A 21,446-nucleotide genomic window follows, 5' to 3' on the forward strand; every position below is an offset into this window, starting at 1 on the left:
GGACTCGGGCTCAGGAGGTCCATGCGGTAAGTCGTGAGGGGGTTACACCATGAGTTACCTGCACCGGGTGACACTAACCCTAGTGACGCCACTGCTCTACGCTATCCAACACTTTCCCTACTGTTGCACTCTCTGGAGTGGGAATAGTAATTTGTACCCCTACGCTATCCAACGCTTTCCCTACTGTTGCAATCACTGGAGTAAGAAAAAGTAATTTTTACCCTCCCGCTATTCAACGCTTTCCCTACTGTTGCACTCACTGGAGTGGGAATAGTAATTATTACCCTCCCGCTATCCAGCGCTTTCCCTACTGTTGCACTCACTGGATTGGGAATAGTAAATTTTACCCTCCCACTATCCAACACTAAAAATATTGAATATTTTTTAATATTATTAAGTTAACATATATGAATTAAAAAATAAAAATGCATGTTTCTTTTTTTTATTTATATTAATTATTTAATATTTTAAGGTTATTTAAGTATTTTTAAAAATGTTTTACTTAATTATATTCATTATTTCATTATTTTACATTACTTTTAAGACATTTAAAAAATTCGATATTTTAACAAACTATATTATTTAGGATATTTTGGATTCAATATTTTTGTACTTACCTGTTTGTAGATAGGAATTCGATATTCTGGTGTTCTATATTTTTTCTGCGATATTCTGGCAGGTCGATATTTTGATCGTCGATATTCTGTCAGTGATCCGAACTGGCAAATCATCAAGCACTGGCAAAACCAACCTGACGTAGTAAGAGACGCTGCTTATATATCAATAGCCACATACCTACTTTGCGATGGTCAACTGGGTTCTCCAGTTACAACCAGGTCAATCCGGTTTAGCAATAACTGTGGGACCCAAATGTTTTGCGTGCCATAAAACTGCTGTGCATTTGGCGTATTCCTGGTGTAGAAACTGCAAACAGACTACCAGCATACAAATACCTCAGATCACGAGGCGGCCATCTTTAAATGGGTCAAAACACATAATACCAAAATGTCCAGATAACCTGGACTTCATACACACTATTCAATGCGTGTTCATAAAGTTTTCAATGGAAATAATATAGTCACGGACATACAATGTTGATCATATGACTTCCCAGACGATATCATGTTAAACCCCGAAGTTACCTCGATTTTCATGGTGACCATGTTTAATTGGTAAAGGTATGTGACATCAGGGCAAGGTCATGAATTGTAAACCATTTGTCTATTGTACAGGCTCAGTGATGTACCATTGCTTTCCAATGTTATACACCTAACAACATCGACCTCAGAGATATATACTGATGACGTACAGCAAGTGAATAATTGTCCCAACATGTACAGAATTATTTGTCATGACATTCAACATATCTCTGAGACTATTTACTAATAACAATGCGACAATCACTGTACATGTAATGTTATGTTAAAGTGAATGAGCATGTATCGAATCTGAATGTAAATGTAATGTATTATTGTAAATAAGCCCCTGAGTGTCTAAGTGCATTCCAATGGTTCTATAAAAACAGTTCATTTCCAGCTTATCGTTAAGACTGAATGGCATCATGGTGTTAAATTTTTTAATTCATAATGTCTCTCTTTGTAACAAACTTTTATTGGGATCTCATGAAACTTTTGGAATGAAAATTTCAAGAACCAGCCACCGTAACTTATGCCGTTGATTTATCCAAGAACCAGCCACCGTAACTTATGCCGTTGATTTATCCAATGAACTACTAAATTAGAATTCATATTCACGTTAGGAATGGTACTCTTGTGTTCAGATATCCATCTCTTCACTTTTCTTTCTGTTTTTCCAATATAAAAAAGGCCACATGAGCACTTGATGCAATATATAACATTCATCGAATTACAATCTGCTAAATGTTTCAGAAACACAATTTCTCCTGTTCTGGGATGAGTGATGTTATTACCACTCATCACATCATTGCAGTGTACGCAATTCTGACATTTTCTCATGCCTTTTGGATTTGACTCTGTGACCTTATCTGTTGCTGACAGTAATTCCTTGATATTTGTAGACTGAGTGTACACAAACAAAGGTCGCTGATTGAATATGTTCCTGAAATCTGTCTCACTTTGTAAAAGTTCCAACCGTTTTAAAATGATTTTTTGACATGTCTTAATTGTGTGGAGAACTTCTCAAGTGTAGGGTTTTTTTTTTAGTAATTCCTGACGTTCTTTTAACGCAACCCATTGTTCAGCTTTCTTCAAAGTTGTCACTGGGTACCCTCTATTCAAATATCTTAGCTTGATCTTAACTATGGCTTCTTCACTCACTTCTTTTTTTGACGTTATCCTTTTAACTCTCATCATCTGCGAATTCGGTTGATTCTCTAGTAATTGTGGAGGATGAAAACTTTCAAAGTGTAAAGCATTGTTCCTGTCAGTGGGTTTCGTAAAGACACTCGTATGAATTTCAGTCAAATTTTTTTTTTCTCAATACAAACATCCAAAAACCCAATGTTGCTTTTGTTAATCGTATGGGTGAATTTGATCCTCTGGTTCTTATCATTCAATGCAGCTATGTTTGCTTGTAAAGGTGACTCTGTATGATGCCAGATTAAAAAAATGTCATCAATGTATCTGTAATAGCAAACTAAGGGGTAGATTTACAAGAAACTAATGCAGTGTGGTGCCGCAAGTAATTTTGCTGTGCCGCGCTGTGTATATTTCTCAGTTTAGTAGTCCTAAAGTTAGGAGTCCTAACTTTACTACTCCTAAACTGAGAAAAATCCTAACTTTAAGACTTTCGGTATTCACAGAAGGCATTTAGGAGTCCTAAAGTTAGGAGTCCTAATTTTACTACTCCTAAACTGAGAAAAATCCTAACTTTAAGACTTTCGGTATTCACATAAGGCATTTAGGAGTCCTAAAGTTAGGACTCCTAACTTCTGTGAATACCAAAATGGTAATAAGTTTAGGATTTTGTCTTAAGTTAGTTCTGTGAATCGGGCCCTCAGTTCTTTTCCTCTGCCCACAGTTAGAAGCATCAACTGCAGGCCAATACGCCCCTCACACAGAAAAGGCAGTGCTCCTCACACAGCGCTTCAGCTCCTCTTCTTGGCAGTGTCCTTTTGTTTCCAGAAGTGATCTAAAGTCCTGGGGATTTAGCTCCAACATTTATACACAATTTCCTCATTGAAGACATTGTTTCATAGTCCCTGAGTTCAGTACAAACCAGTTCTGTCCTCCCAGGTCAAGCTTGACCATAGGGGGTAAAAACAGCATTGTGCAAAGGAGACACAGCCTGCTCAGGTGCTAGCAAAAACTCCTCCCACCATTCTAAATTCAGAAAGGCCTATTCAGCCTGGTTATGAGTCACCCAGGGAAGGCAGGACACACCTTATCCCCATGTGACTGTCTAGAGTGAATGCACATCCCCAGCGCCTGACACTCCAAAACCAGACAGTGATTACACAAACAGGCAGAGGCACACAGAATGGTAAAGCAAGAAAATGCCCACTTTCTAAAAGTGGAATTTTCAAGCACACAATTTAAAACCCACCTTCACTAAAAGGTGTGTTAACAAATTCTGAGTTCAGAGAGCCTAAACTCAATTTCTCTATCTTATCCCAATGGAAAGTTACAATTGTAAGATGTTACAAGGCAGCTCCCATGTTCGTTCAGCTAAGGGACAGACTATCTGGACATGCAGAACACACCAGCACATGTCCTACCTTTCACATACACTTCACCACGACCATGTGGGTACCTTGTGCCTACCTGAGGGATACCTTACCTGTAAGAAAAGGGAGGGTTAGGGCCTGGCAAGTGGGTGCAGTGGCAGGTCTAAGACACATTTACAGGGCTATTAATGTGGTTTGGTGTGGATTGGATATGTCTAGTAGAATTATGTGGCATGGAGTGTTGTGGAACTATATGGATAGTAAATGTGGTTTGGGGCGTGCTGGAATTATGTGGAAATAGATTGTGTGTTATGGAGTGTAATAATGTGGAATGGCATATTGTGATGTGTAGTGGAGTTTAATTATATGGTGTGCTGTTGAATTTTGGGGCACAATGTGTAATTGTGTGGTGTGGATTAGATGGATGTAGTGTGTTGTGTAATTGTCCTATTGAGTTGTATTATGCGGTTTGGTGTCGAATTATGTGGTGTATCGGCTTGACTAAAGGACCAGAATGAATGTTCTAGATGCTATGTGCCTGTCTGTCCCCTAGGACTGCATTGTGTACAATTTGAATTATAAATAGATTCAACCTGAATCTTGACTATACAAACATGGAACAGAAGCGGTTCCTTCAAAAACAGGTAAACAATAAATCAAAGAAAAAACATTGTGTTCTTCCGAACTTGAAATATCCTTCATATGGTGAGAATGTTGTAGTTTCACATTCATGATATTCAGAAGCAAATACATCATTTTACGGATCTTCTCCATTAAAACAAAACCCAATGCATTTTGGGTCAATCGACCTTTTGTCAGGGGTCACTGTGATCAGAAGGAAACATATCATGTTTAATGATTTCAAATTAGATTTGTGTTAGGCACATACATTAATAAGCTCATCAAATGGGGATAACGTCATACAAATGCAAGAGGTTGTCAAAACTGGATACAAAGAGAAGAAAAGAAAGACGTCCAAGCACCACAGCTAGAAAGTTAAAGAATAGAAAACGGCTTGTGCTTGTTCAAAAACTACCTGTCCCAACAAGCGTCAAACCGGTTTAGTAAAATCATGTGCCTAAATGCCTAGACCCGACCTAAACACCTGTGTCCTGCATAATAAAGTGAAGTGAATGAACATAATCCGGCATCTAGTACCTGAAATGTAATGTTCCGTCTAAGCTCTGATTAACGCAGTGCTTGTCATTGAGGAAATTCATCTTTTCAGAGATAAACCAATGGAGAAGACCATGGTTAACCAGTGATCAGCTGTAAACATATGATGTCAATAGATTCCATGCCAAAAACGGCTTTGCCAACTTGTTTTGGTTGTGCTGTACTGCACTGAAACACTGTGCCATCCCGCAAATATTATCAAAACCAAAGGGGATGATGGACGGAGTGTTGAACATTGCAAGCACTCACCCCCAGTCAACTGATTTGGGTTTAATCCATCATCATTCTTCAGCTCACTCCGCCACCCCATTTCAGACATGGCCATATGCAAATCAGTCTGACCCTGTGCCTCATGGGAACAGTCCAGCCCGAAGGCTGAACTGTTCCCATGAGGGCGGAGTGAGCTAAAGAATGATGATGATGGATTAAACCCAGATCAGTTGACTGGGGGCGAGTGCTTGCAATGTTCAACACTCCGTCCATCATCCCCTTTGGTTTTGCTTTGTTCACCTTAAGTTGGCAGGGTATGCCTAGGCGTGGGTCCCTTGCTCACTTTGCCACTGGATTCAAGCTAGCCTGGCTGATGACGGCTGATTAGCCGGAAACCGGTCCCAGGATGCTTGTTTCCGGTCCAGGGAAGACATGGCTTGGCAGTTCGGGCTGGACTGTACCCATGAGGCACAGAGTCAGACTTATTTGCATATGGCCATGTCTGAACTGGGGTGGCGGAGTGAGCGAAAGAATGATGATGATGGATTAAACCCAGATCAGTTGACTGGGGGTTAGTGCTTGCAATGTTCAGCACTCCGTCCATCATCCCCTTTGGTTCTGCTTTGTTCGCCCTAAGTTGGCAGGGTATGCCTAGGCGTGGGTCCCTTGCTCACTTTGCCACTGGATTCAAGCTAGCCTGGCTGATGACAGCTGATTAGCCAGAAACCGGTCCAGGGATGCTTGTTTCCGATCCAGTGAAGACATGGCTTGGCAGTTCGGGCTGGACTGTTCCCATGAGGCACAGAGTCAGACTGATTTGCATATGGCCATGTCTGAACTGGGGTGGCGGAGTGAGCGAAAGAATGATGATGATGGATTAAACCCAGATCATTTGACTGGGGGTGAGTGCTTGCAATGTTCAACACTCCGTCCATCATCCCCTTTGGTTTTGCTTTGTTCGCCCTAAGTCGGCAGGGTATGCCCAGTCGTGGGTCCCTTCCTCACTTTGCCACTGGATTCAAGCTAGCCTGGCTGAAGATGACTGATTAGCCAGAAACCGGTCCCAGGATGCTTGTTTCCGGTCCAGGGAAGACATGCCTTGGCAGTTCGGGCTGGACTGTTCCCATGAGGCACAGGGTCAGACTGATTTGCATATGGCCATGTCTGAACTGGGGTGGCGGAGTGAGCTAAAGAATGATGATGATGGATTAAACCCAGATCAGTTGACTGGGGGTGAGTGCTTGCAATGTTCAACACTCCGTCCATCATCCCCTTGGGTTTTGCTTTGTTCGCCCTAAGTTGGCAGGGTATGCCCAGACATGGGTCCCTTGCTCACTTTGCCACTGGATTCAAACTAGCCTGGCTAATGATGGCTGATTAGCCAGAAACCGGTCCCAGGATGCTTGTTTCCTGTCCAGGAAAGACATGGCTTGGCAGTTCGGGCTAGACTGTTCCCATGAGGCACAGGGTCAGACTGATTTGCATATGGCCATGTCTGAACTGGGGTGGGGGAGTGAGAAAAAGAATGATGATGATGGATTAAACCCAGATCAGTTGACTGGGGGTGAGTGCTTGCAATGTTCAACACTCCATCCATTATCCCCTTTGGTTTTGCTTTATCCCGTCAATATGAAACAGAAAGGAAAACAACAAGAAAAAGAAAAGCGGGCTCACCCATCTTCCGTTTTGTGTTAAGTGTACAAGATTTAAGATCTTCAAAAGACGTGAGCTTGAGGCGAACACGGAATCATGGTCTGCACACTATACATATCACATGTTAGCGGTGAACGTGTAACTCAGCAAAATGTCCAATTAGCTATGAAGGAACAGGTGGCCAGGAAAAGTATCTACATGAAATATGACTTCTCAGCAATTTCACCCTGTGCAGTTGTGACGGCAATCTAGCGGATGCTTTTGAGAGGCGAAACCGGACGCCGTAGCAAGTAGGGAGGTGGATGTGGAGGTGTCAGACACCTAAGAAATGAACAAACAGAACAGCACTTCACTGTTGCAAGCAATAACAATGATTGTGCACGGCGAATGGGGGTGTCACCAGATAATCCCAAGTCATCAAGAATGACATTTGAAGCCTGTATTTACTTCAAACAAATGCATTCTGGGAGTGGGGGGGTCTAGGTTCACTACTATCAGATCTACACAGCTGAGTTGGAAAGAAGATGGTGCCCCGGCTGCAAAGTCACCTGGTTTGTAACTTTACACTGACCCAGCCCCGCCACAGTAGTCTCCAGGAATACAATGCCATTTCCCCCCAGCCACACTCATATTCATGAACCCCTAGGGGTCACCCGCGAGGCAACCCTGGGACTGGAGTGGGAGTGAACTGACCTGGAGTCCTCCAGTGCCAAACCACCGACCGACGACGACGCAGGAGAACAAGGGCCTGAATCCTGATGAACCCAAGGTTAAAATCAGGAGACGGTAATTGCAGGTCAGAGAGTCCTCAATGAGCGAGCGTCGCCACACAAGAGGGTCAAATCAGGAGGCAAGTCACAAGGGTGAAATCTAGAGAATCCGTGGAGGCACAACACGGTGCAGCGCACGTGTAGAGGAAAGTTATGGTGGAAATTAAAGAAGTAGTCCTCAGAGAAGTATATGTACACCTACAGCATAAAAAAACTGTAGTTGTGAAGAACCAGAACCTTATGGGCCTGGCGGCGCAGGGTACGCCTTAATCTCCTGGGTTCTCCTGCTTTAGATAACAGAGACACGGGGACACTCTGTAGGCGTAAAAGATCAGATTTATTAGCTGCAGCTAGTACAGTTGTCCTAGAAGTACACACGGTATGTTCTCAGGAGACTGCCCCTTCACTCCGTGGCGCACAATCTTTTATAGTATATAGATGACATATAGATTAACCAGAAACACACCCAATACATACACAAAGAGCCAATAAGGAAAGTTCGAAAACAAGACATAGCCAAAAGAGAGAGTTTAAAAACAAGATATCAAGTAACTCAAAGAAGCCTCTCCTCCAACTGTGTTTGTCACCCCTCCCCACAGGTTAATGTATTAACGTATCTGTAACTGACTTGCAGATGGCAAGATACATTTGTGTGTTTTGGAGGACAGTTGTGAAACGAGAGAAAATGAGCAGAGAACAGCGAAGGCCAGAAGACAAGATAAAGTCAGAAGTGAATAGTGTGAACCAACAGATAGTTGAGACATGGATTAGGAAAACCAGACAGGGATTAGTGTACTCGGCCAGTTCCTGACATCAGTTTTGTAAACAGAGGCAGAAGGCTATTTTGACACGATACTGCAGAAAAAGCAGAAAAGACTTCGTTTGTCGTGCTGCCTGAGTGAGGGCAACACAAAATGGCGGCAGAACACAAAATGGCGGGTCAATACGATCGAGATCGAAAATCGAATTTCCTCAGTTGGACGGTGCTCCTGACCGAAAAACGGAAGTGACGTCTCGGGAGTGCCAACCAATGAGGAGCCAACAAAGAAGAGTGATGTGTGAGTGAACCAACAGCAAGCTGCAGGTGGGATTACACTCTGTGTACTGATTACAGCAGGTCTTGCAAGCAGCGCATGCGTGCTGATGCTCGACCTAAAAAGATATTCGATGAATGTAAGCATGGTCAGCAGTGGATCAAGTAAACCAGTGAGAACATTATGAGAACGAAATGCTCCTAAGCAGAACAGTCATAAGAATAGGGAAGAAAATCTTTGAATCAGGAGCAGGGGAGTAAGTTAGACAATGAAGCCACCCAATCATGAGCAAAGGAATGAACGAAAGGCCACTCTCTCTGTATAGGAAATAATATCTCTGTAGCAGAGACCTAAAATGGATAATTTTTCATTTGACAGCGCAGACAATAATATTTCTTTCTGCCAAGTACTTTTAATTTGGGCTTGAACCCTTCATGATAACTTTCCACCATTAGAGCAGTGCAGCTGATTTGTCCCTATATTTATTTATTTATGTATTGAATTTATATGGCGCACAGCTACCCGCAGGTTTCCCGGCACCTACGGACAATGCAGGACAAGAGGCAGGGACAGAGGTATGGGTTGATCGATTCTACTGATTGAAAAGCCAGGTTTTCAAATTTTTGCGAAATTTGCGGTACTGCTTTTCAAGGCGTAAGTGGATAGGAAGAGAGTTTCACATGGAGGTAGCCAGAAAGGCAAAAGAGCGTCCTCCCATTCTGGCTCATTTGATTCTGGGCACCTGAAATTTTAATTGATTCAAGGATCGCAGTAAGGGAGAAGGGCGATAGAGTTGCACCAAATCACTTAGATAGTGGGGAGCTGAGCCCATGTTTATTCTGTGCATATAGCAGAGAGCTTTGAATTTGGCGCAATTGTCAATTCTCAGCCAGTGAAGTTCACGAAGTACGCCAGAAGTGGGAGCCGTTCTAGGTAGTTGACAGAGCAGCCATGCTGCGGAGTTCTGGACTACCTGAAGCTTGCGGAGCACCTCCTTGCCAGCACCCAGATAGAGCACGTTACCATAGTCCAGTCTGGATACTACTAAAGCCTGGATGACAGTTTTTTCGTGGCGGAAGGAAGCATCCAGAGGATTTTCCTAAGCTACTTTAAAATAGCAAAACACGTGGAAGCAACCTTAATCACTTGCTGCTTCATCAACAGTTGGTCGTCAATAATAACGCCAAGGTTGCGGACCGATTGTGATGTTAGGGGAAGATCATCCATCTGCGGAGGCCAATGTTGGGGGCCCCAGAGAGTTTTATTGTTACCGAAGATGAGGAGTTCCGTTTTCCCCCCATTTAACTTTAGTTTATTTGCGTGCATCCAGTCAGCTATCTTTATTAACCCTGTTTGGAGAAGGGATGTTTTTGAAGTTTCTTTGGAAGAAAGCGAGTAGATAAGCTAGGTGTCATCAGCATAGGAGTAAATTGTTAAACTAGCTTGCTCTGCTATCGTGGCCAGCGGACTGACATAAATGTTGAAGAGCAGTGGACTGAGAACGGAGCCCTGAGGGACTCCATGCGGGGACACCTGAGTCAGGGAATGAGCAGTAGGGTAGAAGACCTGGAAGGTCCTATAAGATAGAAAGCTGGACAACCACTTGAGTGCCTTACCGCCGATGCCCTTAGGTTGAAGAATTTTTAGAAGCAAGGTGTGGGAAACAGTATCGAATGCTGCACTTAAATCCAATAAAATAAGAGCCACCGTCTCTCCTTTGTCGACTAGTTGACGAATATTCTCAGTAACTCCCAGCAGTGTCGATTCTGTGGAGAAACCGGCTCTAAAGCCCGATTGAGACGGATGTGAGATGTTTTGTGCCTCAACAAACTTCGTCAACTGGAGGTTAATGTGCTTTTCCAAGATCTTAGAGAGAATAGGAAGCAGGGAGATGGGGCGGAAGTTAGAAAGGACCTCAGGGTCAGAGTTGGCTTTTTTAAGCAGGGGGAGGACCATTGCATGTTTCCAGGCTACAGGAACCCTAGCTTCATAGAGTGATGTGTTAAGGAGCTCCATGATAGTGATGAGTATAGGGAGGTCTAGTTTTTGAAGCACAGCAGGGGGGACCGGATCCTTAGGGGAGCCAGACTTAATGCTCGTAAGAATATTACGAAAGGAGAGTATGTCCAGGGGAGTACATTTGTCTAGTAGACTATTGCTACTGACTTGAGCTATTTCCTGTGAGGGGCATGGTGTTGTAGAAAAACTAGGTTGCAGATTTATTATTGTAGTTGTATGTTTGTAAAATTCGGAATAGATTTTGTCAATTTTATATTTTTTGGCAGTCTACTTGGCACCCCGCATACATACCTGCTCCCTGCCGACGAGAGGCAATTACCTCGAAACACGTGTCCAGGGATGGCATTTTAACTATATACTCGTGGCATAGGTGTACCCGCCGCTGTCACTACATTCTCCAGAATCCTATGGGGCTATTTGCTAGTATGACGAGCGGTGTGCGACCCACTTCGCATTTTGTATTTAAAGCTCCCTGAGCCTTGGGTTGACGAGCCCGGATCCCGCACCCGCGCGCCGTGAGAGGTACTATACCTTATATTTTTTGGCAGTCTACTTGGCACCCCGCATACATACCTGCTCCCTGCTGACGAGAGGCAATTACCTCGAAACACGTGTCCAGGGATGGCATTTTAACTATATACTCGTGGCATAGGTGTACCCGCCGCTGTCACTACATTCTCCAGAATCCTATGGGGCTATTTGCTAGTATGACGAGCGGTGTGCGACCCACTTCGCATTTTAGATTTTGTCAATTTTATTAACAAAAAGTATCGCCAGATCATTACACTGTTTGGAGTTAAGGCCCGGAGGCTTAGAGAGTTCTTTTACTACTTTAAACAACACTTTAGGGCAATTTTGTGAATGTAGAATAGTGTGCTTGGCGTGCTCAGCCCGAGCAGCGTTGCACATTGAATGATAGTTGTTCAAAGCTAATTTATACAAGGATTTTTTTGCTGGCCCGTAGTTTTTCCGCCAGCATCTTTCTAAATTTTTACATTTAGTATTTTCTATTTTTAGTTTTTCTGAGAACCACGGAGCTGGAGGGCAAAGGTAATTCAATTTTTTGTTGGATAATGGGAGGCATGCATCAATGGCAGAAGTTAGCCAATTATGGATGACCACGTCGTCATCTGAGTTTTCTGTCGGAGTTACCGGCATGGTGTTATTCAGAAGAAGGTTCAGACTGTTAATATCAAGATTTTTCCAATTTCTACAGTTTCTTGGACCAGAGAGAGAATCTAACTTCTTCAGGCACCATTCATGTTTAATCTTGAATTCTACAAGAAAATGGTCGGACCAAAGGATAGGAATAGCTTGCTAGCAAAAGATAGTGGTAAGGTTGGAAAAGATTGGATCCAATAAATGTCCAGCCTTATGAGGGGGGCCAGAGTTGTGGAGAGCGACATTCATAGCGGCCAAGTTGGCTATAAGAGTAGAGCTGGTAATGCAAAAATCTTCATTAAAGTGTAGATTCAAGTCACCTAAAATCAAGAAATTAGTGGTTTCTAGTAGTAAGGGGGCAATGAGGTCTGGGAGTGCAGCTGCCCATGGTCCAGCAGGTCCAGGAGGGCAGTAAATTAAGGTCCCCAATAGAGTGAAGTTAGGGGAGAGCGAAAGTTTAAACAGACCGGCTTCACAGTCCTTAAAATCCAAGTCTTCCCATTTGCACGTGTAGGATGTTTTAAAAATTATTGCTATGCCTCCTCCATTCCTGACTGCGCGACTCTTACCAAAGATATGCGTAGTTAGGGGGAAGTGCGTGCGCAATGTCAGGAACGGAGCTTTCATTTAGCCAGGTCTCAGTTAGGAAGATGGCGTTGGGTTGAGAGTCGGTAAGGAGATCAAAAATATCTCCCTTATGTTTTGGGAGTGATCTACAATTAAGGCTGAAAAATGTGAATTGAGTGTGGATCTCATTATTATTCTTGGTCGTGGTCGACATTAAGTTGTATTTATGACAAGTAGATTTCAAGTGTGAGTGCGGTGGGAAGGTGTATCCACAGCAGGGGCAGTATGGAGGAACAGTATCGGGGAAGAAAGGTGAGCAGTGCGGGTTGTGGAAAGGCCGTAGGCCTAGAAGGGTCTTGCAGGCATAAGTTATGTGGCCGTTATGGTTTCGGGCAGGGGTTTTGGCACCAGGCCCCGTCCAGTCGCGGACGGGCGCAGACTGGCTTGCCTTAGGCGCACCTTCGGCGCGCCAGTGGCGCAACACCTGCGCGCGTCCACTGCACGCAGCGAGAGGCATCTTCTTTTAAGGAGGGTGAGTAATCAGCTGGAGAGCAGCTGATAGGTGGCCTAAACCGGAAGTCGTAATCACGTCCTGTAGCACGTTCCAGTCCCTCCACACAATCCGAAAAGTCGGTGGTGGACTGGGGACACAGTGCAGGTAAATGCGGTGCGATGTTTTTTGTTTTAAAAAGCAAGTAAAACGTTCTCAGAAAAAAACAAGTGCAAAATACAAGGTTTAATTGGTAGTTAAAAGTAGTGCTAAAGAGTTGAGAGTATAGCAAGACGGGGAGCCCTTTCCCAGGCGCTCCTCTCACCAGAAATATCTGCGTCTGCCTCTTGTCAAGTGCGTCCGCTGCGCGTAGCGAGAGTCATCTTCTTTGAAGGAGGGTCACTAAATCTGAAGCCAACTTTTGGTATTTTTTGTGTTATATATGAACACAACCCAGGACATTCTTTGTCATCGTTAAGAAATATATGCATATTGCTTGAGGCTATATCTGCGGTGCATTACAAAATCAGGGTGGTGAGCCCTACAACAAGAACTCCTTAGACCTGGGGATGTCTATAAAAGCCGGAAACAATGTACCTAATATAAGATCCATTGGATTGTGCTTTGCCAAAATGCATCTCAGAAGCCATGGCATTATTTGTTACGTGAGCAGCAACAAGAAAGTGAAGGTTTCCCTTTTACAATAATGCCACTCTTGTGCCCATGCATAGGCACTGAAAGTGGGGGTGCTGGTGGTGCTACAGCACTCTGGGATATAATACTTTTGGAGTTCAGAAGGTTAATGAGCAATAAAGGTGCCTTTAAATAGTGTGTTTATCTTGTATCCTTTGCTGTGCATTCAAAGACAAATATCAGGCTATGGTTTTTGACAAATTGCTGCTTATTGGGAAACTAGAGTGTGCTTTTATTACTCTAACTGCAAAGCGAGAGGATTATTTAAAAGTGACCTTGTTGATAATTGTTAGACTTAGCATCTTTGATGTGGTTTCCCCTGACTTTTTGCCTCTACCCCCTGTATTTTTGATGCTGTGCAGAATTTCGTTTTTGCTGGCTTAGATGCTTTGGGCACTTTGCCACTGCTGATCAGTGTCAAAGTGAAAGTTCTCCCTGTGTAAATTGTTGTTATAATTGGTTCTCCGTGATTGGCATATTTGATTTACTGGTAAGCACCTAGTAAAGTGCACTGAAGTGTGCCAGGGCCTGTAAATCAAATGCTACTGGTGAGCCTGCAGCACTGATTGTGCCACCCACATGAGTAGCTCTGAAAAGGTAACTCAGACCTGCCACTGAAGTGTCTGTGTGAAGTTTGCTAACTGCCATGTCGAATTGGCAAGTGCACCCACTTACCAGGTCCTAATCTTCCCTTTTCTTATATGTAAGGCACTCCTATGGTAGACCAATGTACCCCCCTGGGCAGGGTGCAGTGTATGGTAGGACATGTACTGTGTGTGTGACATGTCCTGATAGTGAAATACTGCCAATTTCGTTTTTAACTATTGAAAGGCTATCTTGCCCATACGATAGAATGGGAAATGCTTTGTAATATCTTACAAGCATACATTCCCATTGGGACAAGATAGAGAAATAAAGTTTAGGCTCTCTGAACTCAGAATTTAATAACACATCGTTTAGTAAAGATGTTTTTTCAATTGTGTGTTTGAAAATGGCACTTTTAGAAAGTATGCATTTTCTTGTTTAACCATTTTGTGTGCCTCTGCCTTTTTGTGTATTGACTGTCAGGGTTTGGAGTGACAGGAGCTGGGGATGTGCATTCACTGCAGACAGCCACGGGGGGGGGGGTTGAGGTGTGCCTGGAGGTGTGCCTGGCACTTCCTGGATGATTCAGCGCTGAGCTAAATGGGGCTCGGGTGAATTTAGAGTAGTGGGAGGAGATTTCTTTGCACCTGAATAGGGCCTGTCTCTCTTGCAAAATGCTGTCTCCACCCCCTGTGCTCATACTGCACCAGTGAGGACAGAACTGGTTTGGACTGGGCTCAGAGACTCTTGCACAAAGAGAACAAAGACATTTTGAGGTATAAGTATTAGACCTAAAACCCCTGAACTTTAGACTACTTCTCGAATCAAGAGGAACCTTTGCAAAGGAGAAGAGCTGGAGAAACTGGAGTAGTACTGCCCCTTTTCTGTGTGCTGTCTGGGGTTAACCTGCAGTAGCTGTTTCTGCCAGGGAAAGGACAAGGACTTTGCCGTGTGCTGTGTCCCCCTGCTTGAGGAAGATCTCCAAGGGCTTGAGTAGAGCTTGCCTCCTGTTCTGAAGTCTCAGGGACATAAAGACTTCACCCCCCGCTCCCATAACCTTTTTGCTGGTAGTTCTGACCTGACAGGAGTGACTGCGTTGGGCCTCTGTTGATTCTTCCTGCTGTTGGGAGCTGGAAAAGCAATGCAACTACAAGAAAATCGACACAACGCTTTTCTTGCGGCTGTTTTACCGACGCAGCACCGTGGTGCAAGAAAAATCTCCATGCATCACTGTGCTGCTGCCGACACAGCGCCTGTCGCCGCTGAAAGAACGACCCATCAAGGAATCACGACTGAAGAAAACCGACGCAGCACTGCTCAATGCCACTGCATCGATTGCGGACTCATCCCAGATTTCCACACATCGTACCTATGCGGCAAGTTTTCCCAACGCATCACCCGCGGGCCAGAACCGTCTCAGAATCGATGCATCCCTTCCTCCTACAGACCGGTCTGAGGAACTGACGCATCTCTTTATTTTCGGCTCTTCCCATCTCTGCGGCTGTTTGGTCTAGTGAATTGTGTCGCAACTACAAGTACTTTGAGAGAAACCACGCATCCATAGTTTTCTATGGGCCAAGTTGTTTGAAACTTTTTTAAAGTCATATTCTTATTACATGTATGTTGGATTTTTGTCGTTTTGGTCTTGAGTTTAGATAAAGATTCTTTAATTTTCTAAACTGGTGTGATGTTCAATTGTGGTGTTGTCACTATATTACTGTGTGTTTTGAGTACACATACTTTACACATTGCCTTTGGGATAGGCCGGTCTGCTCATGCCAAGCTATCTAGGGGGTGACCAGGGGTTATCTAAAGTGTGTATCCCCTTTACCCTGATTAGCAGCAAGGATCCCTATTTGGACAAAGGTACCTACCGCTGCCAACTAGAGACCCCCATTTCTAACAATAATCCTGCTGGGCTACAGGAGACGAAAGGAAAGGTTGTAGCATGTCAGTTGTTTCTAACATACAGGAACATTTAAATATTGGGTAATGAACTATACATATATTTCATAATATATCAGCAATTAGTAAAGCACAAATGAAGCACTTTTTTGTAATTCAAAAGTGTGGTGAAAACAAACATTTTAATTGGATTAAAACAAATCAAAACACTTTACTTGGTGATGCAAACATAATAAATGTTTACTGAAACCAGATTTCCACACATTATTGTTTTTGTGCCATATAGTTTTACCAGTAAAAGTGTATGTCTGTGCAAATTTAGCGCCCCTTTCAATGGAAAATGTGCTGTCTGTAAATGGCAGCGCGCTACCACACTAGTGTTCCAAAATGCACTCCCAGCTACATATCACATTCTTACCACTCTCCTGCTGAACAGGCATGGCATATTTGCTATGCATATTTTTTTGTATGATGCTTGAATTTTTCACAGTCCCTGTGACCAAAGGGATATGACATTAATGGCAGCACCCCCACTCTAAACTAAACTGTGTCCATGTGCATGTAGGTAGTCCCACACCCATGTGTACCTTATTGTCTCTGCACCCAGGGGACATAAGTAGGTGGAGAAAAGGTTTCTGCACTACAAGTTGGTGACTATATTTCATTCAAATCACTTGGTGATAGAGTAGAGATTTTTCTAATGTTAAGGCACTGCAGTTCTGAAGACTATATTTAAACCAAGAATGTAAAGCAGTTTTTGACTTCTGCTTTTAAGCAGAAATGCACGGATTGAATGTAGTTTAGTTTGTTTGTTTCCTCAATTTATGTGGGCACAAATAATGTTTTTAAAAAAGTATTAAAACATTATCAATATTTATAGTAATACAGTCATAAACTAATACATAGGTGTGTATGTGTGTAAGGCGCTTCATTGATGGAGAGGCTGTAATCAGAACATTATTTAAACTCCTCCATCAACAAGGAAAATACAAGCACTCCTCCAAACTTTCGGTTGGGATTGAAATGGTTAAGAAGGTAGTTATATCTGGACCGTTGGCCTCCTGGGAGTCCTGCAATACTGAAAATTAAAAAAATATTTTGTCATGGGAGCTTTTTCTCCCATTAGTCATTTTGGTACTGTGGGCCCAGTCCTGGTCCTGCAGTATCAAGCAATCTAATAGGCTGGCCACAACTCTTAAGAAAAGTTGCAGCTGCCATTACCAAACTTGAGTACTTGGTACCTATGTCCTGACAGGTTTTGTGAAAAGGGGCATAAAGGGGAAGGGTCGAGACACCCTGATCACCAGGACCTGGGGGGGCGGGTGCACCAAGGGACCATCCTCCCCCCCAAGAGAATAAAAAAAATATTAGGCTGCGGGTACCAAGGTGCTCCCAGGGGACACAGCTTGGCCCTCCCCTGATATACCTGCAGTACTCCAGGAGTACTTCAACCCATTGTGCCACGGGTAGCATACAAGTTTCCCTAGAGTGGTTGCATTGTATCGAAGTACCATGAAACGGAAGTTTGTGCCGCAGGTACCACAGTACCCGAAAATGAATTTAACAAAACAGAAAAGAGTACGCAGATCTGGTGACAATGCAAGACGTTGGCTGACTGTGGCAGTGCTGTGTGTAGGGCTTAGCCTGAGGCAAGGCCCTGTGGCCATCCCCCACTACGCATGGCTTAAGGGGGTTTGCCGTCTAGATGCAGAGATGTCATCAGTGACATCATCAATGATATCATTGAACATGTCATAGGTGAGGTAATATATGAGGTCTTAAACCATGCATGGCAGGGACGTAAGTTATAGTTAGCTCAGTAAGCTCAGTGAAGTATAACTTGTGAATGTCAGTATTTTTTTATTGCTAAACATTAGTTTTGTCTCAATTCAACACCTAATTAAAGCACTTTAACCTTTGTTTTTTTTCATTGAATTTCTGGGGTTTTGTGGTCTGGCTTGACAGTGCAACTGTCGCCAGACAGTCCTTTAGTTTTATATAGTTCCTCCTTCATTTCTTTGCTTCTCCTCTTTTTATTTTATTATTTCTTAAGATGATACTACAGCTCTCCAGGCAGTGCTAACGGTTCACTTGCTTGCCACTCCGTTCCTCTAAACCAGGAGACCATGATGGAATATTGTTGTCCATAGTGTATCACTCTTTTACCACTTCAAGATGGCCAACATATTGATTCTAAATGTGGTAGACATGCTGGAACTTAAAAAATGATAGACTGGTTACTATACCTCTGTGTGATGGACACCTACAGCTAAGTTTAGTTTAGTAATTGCAAGCATATGCCCACCATATTTAGACTGCAGAAGGTTTTCTTTTTTCTATGTGTATTCTTTTGATTTATTGTGCATATGTTGTTGAAATATTGTGTTTTATTGAAAATGTGTCAAACGGTGGATGCAAGAATGAGTCAGTGGATAGATACATAAGGGCAAAGATGAGAGACAGTGTATGTGTAAGAGGCACTTTCATTCATAAGCCAGACTAATTGGCATTGCCAATGCTTGTTTTTAACATAAACTAAGATTTTATTACCATACCTAACTATAATATCACATTAACCTTTGTTTTTTCACTGAATACGATGTTATAGAATACACAAGAGGCCTAGAGTGACATCAAGGGGTTCTTGTGACATTTATAAACCACAAAGTCGAAGGCTTAATAAATGTAACCTTTGTGATAGCAAAATAGAACCATGTTACACATGTTACGCATTATGTGTGTTTTATATAATATAACTGACTAATTGATTTTTATACAGATTGGAAAGATTTGGAGCATTTGGACCGTATCTATTTAGCATCCGTTTTTTGCCTGGACACAGATATGTCTGTCTATATTTTGAGAATTGTGTGTTTTTGTTTGGGATTATGTGCTAATATTTAAGTTGTGTTTTATGCAGCAATGTGTATTATTATAAGTCAACTTTTAAATGCAAAATGCATTGTAAGGAATTTAAAAACATTCTTTGTGAATTGCACTTTTCTTATGTAATACTTTGACACTATAGAGTAGGGTAACAGGACATATGTAAAGATATAAAATAAATTGCATTGTGGGACAGAGTCACTTTTTGCAAAAATCTTCCTCAGAGATTGGGGGGGGGAGCTCTGCAGGCTAGAGCCCTATTGAGATGAGAAGTCACATAGGATGTACTACGTACCAAGTGAAACTCTCACCTGACTTATTCATGCAAATTAAAGCCATGCAGCCCATTCACATGACCAATCCCAACTACTCATTGAGGAACCCCCATACAGTCTGTCGCTAACTTTATCTGTTGCTAAGAAGGACCTTAGGCTACCCCACCACTATGAGATGAGATGTAGCTACTGCATTGGCACCTATGGGACCTAGAAGGTATGCAAATCTCTCTCGCTCCTAAACCAGTCATCCTTGTAACCTGGCACATTGAAAAACCATACATCATTAATCTCAAAAACAAAATTATTTCTGTAAGAAGATACCTTACTAGCAGACGCTCTCTTGTTCCAAGCAGTTGAAGCAAAGCTCACAAGTAAGAAAACGCCCCCTTTTAGACACTAAACTCCCACTTGACCACCTTGAAGGACCTCTCTCGATTGGAATGAGAACAGTTTCATTCAGATTGACTAGGAGTATCTTACCCTGTAAGTAAACAACGCAGCAATATCCATGGCCCGCATGTCAAGCTGACACAAAAAGGAGGTGACAGCAGAATGAATCACTGATATCACCAAATCCCTCTCCCTTGTAGTAATCTACAGAGATATTAGCCACCCCCCAGAGAAAACTTTCACTCAAGCTAAGAACCTTATGAAAACGAACGGTTCACACCGCCCCCAAAAACGTGAATGAGGCATTAAGAAGACCATAGGATGCTACAGAAGGAATTGGTATAGAAAACAAAGATAGCGCATGGAAGACCATTTCCTGGAGCAGCAAATGATACAACCCCACAACAGGAATTAAACTTCAAACACCACTAAGGAATTCTTAAGAAAGCTGAAAATGGCACAAAGAGTACTTCCTGTATTGCCTCCACTGGCATTTGTCATGAAGAGCAGTTGGGGAAATGCAGGCCTATTTTCGATTTAAAAAAAAGAAACTATCAGGTACATGCATCAACAATTTTTGCAAGCGCAAACGGTGCGATTCGCAAAAATCGGCCGCTTGCGCCCGCAAAAAGGGCTTCTGCGATGCATCAACCTGTCAGCCTCTCGCAATTTAAGAAATCGCAAATCATTGAGATTTCTTAAATTGTGATTGCATTTAAGGAATTGCAAATTGCGATTCCTTAAATGCAATGTATGATGGAATCGCAAATTGCGATTTTGCTAATAGGGGGCTCAAATTACCATCAATTTGTTCCTGATGGAAATTTGCAAAAACTTTGAAAAATGTACTAAAGTGCATTTTTCAAAGTTGTAGGTTGTGTGTGCGCAGCATGTGTGCACAGATCAATGTCATTGGTGCATCAGGGTGTCCTTTTGACACCCTTGCACCCTTAAAAGTGCATGCGCAATTTGTGAGTACCTATTGGTACTCGCAAATTGCGCATGCAGTCTCCCATCAATCTCCCGCAATTTGCGAGTCGCAATTAAGGAATGTTTGGAAATCACTAATTTTATAGCGATTCCCTACATGCATAGGCTTTTGCAATTCCTTAATTGCGATTCCTTAATTATCGTAATTAAGGAATCACTACATTGATGCATGTACCTGTAAGGGCCATATGTATCAAAAAAGAGTTTTGCGATTCTCAAATTGCGATTTTTAGCAAATCACAATTAGAGACTCGCAAAATGCAATGTATGTCGGATTTGCAAATAAGGAATATCTTCCATATGGCACTTTAAAAAAATCAAAAAAGTGTTTTTTTAAAGAAAATCGCAAATCACCACCAACTTGAAGTTGGTGGTCATTTGCAATTCCTTAAGGACAAAGAGCAAATTTCTGGTCCTTCCAGAATTGCATTGAAGGAATCGCAATTTGCAATTCCTTAATTGCATTCGCAAGATAGAGAATCGCAAATTTTGCGATTCTCTATTTTGCGATGGACTTTTGGGATGATACATCCCAAAAGGCTTTTTACCATTCGCAAACAGGCAGATTCTGAGAATCTGCCCGTTTGCAAACGGGAAAAAGGCTTGATACATATGGCCCTAAATACCTTCCAACGATCGTCCAGCAAACCTCCGCTAACTGACAACAACTCCACACTTCAACTGAACACAAGCATTGGCATAGCCAATAGGTCTCGCCTTTGGGACCTTTTAAGTGTTTAGCCATGCAACAGTTGCATAACTAAATACTTATAAGGTCCCAAAAGCGAGACCTATTGGCTATGCAAAGCGGCCGTGCGACCGTGAAAGTGAAAGTGATCGCGATCGGGATCACGCTCAAACATCAAAGCGGCCATGCGGCCGCGAAAGTGAAAGTAATCGCGTCAAGCGCACGCCCGCGCACATGCACTGTAGCTCTAGGCTGGCCTGGTAGCACTTTTTGGAGCCCTCTCAATAAGTCTCGCCAGACCAGCG

At 42.8% G+C, this 21,446-nt stretch overlaps 1 protein-coding gene across 1 annotated transcript in view; it reads right to left on the reverse strand.

The window, feature by feature from the left end:
- The window catches only part of LOC146866996 (uncharacterized), a 50,725-nt gene that overhangs the window by 28,434 nt on the left and 845 nt on the right, over positions 1–21,446 (reverse strand). The window lies entirely within an intron of this gene.

Source organism: Triturus cristatus, chromosome 1_2 (assembly GCF_964204655.1).
Source record: "Triturus cristatus chromosome 1_2, aTriCri1.1, whole genome shotgun sequence".
Lineage (NCBI taxonomy): Eukaryota > Metazoa > Chordata > Amphibia > Caudata > Salamandridae > Triturus > Triturus cristatus.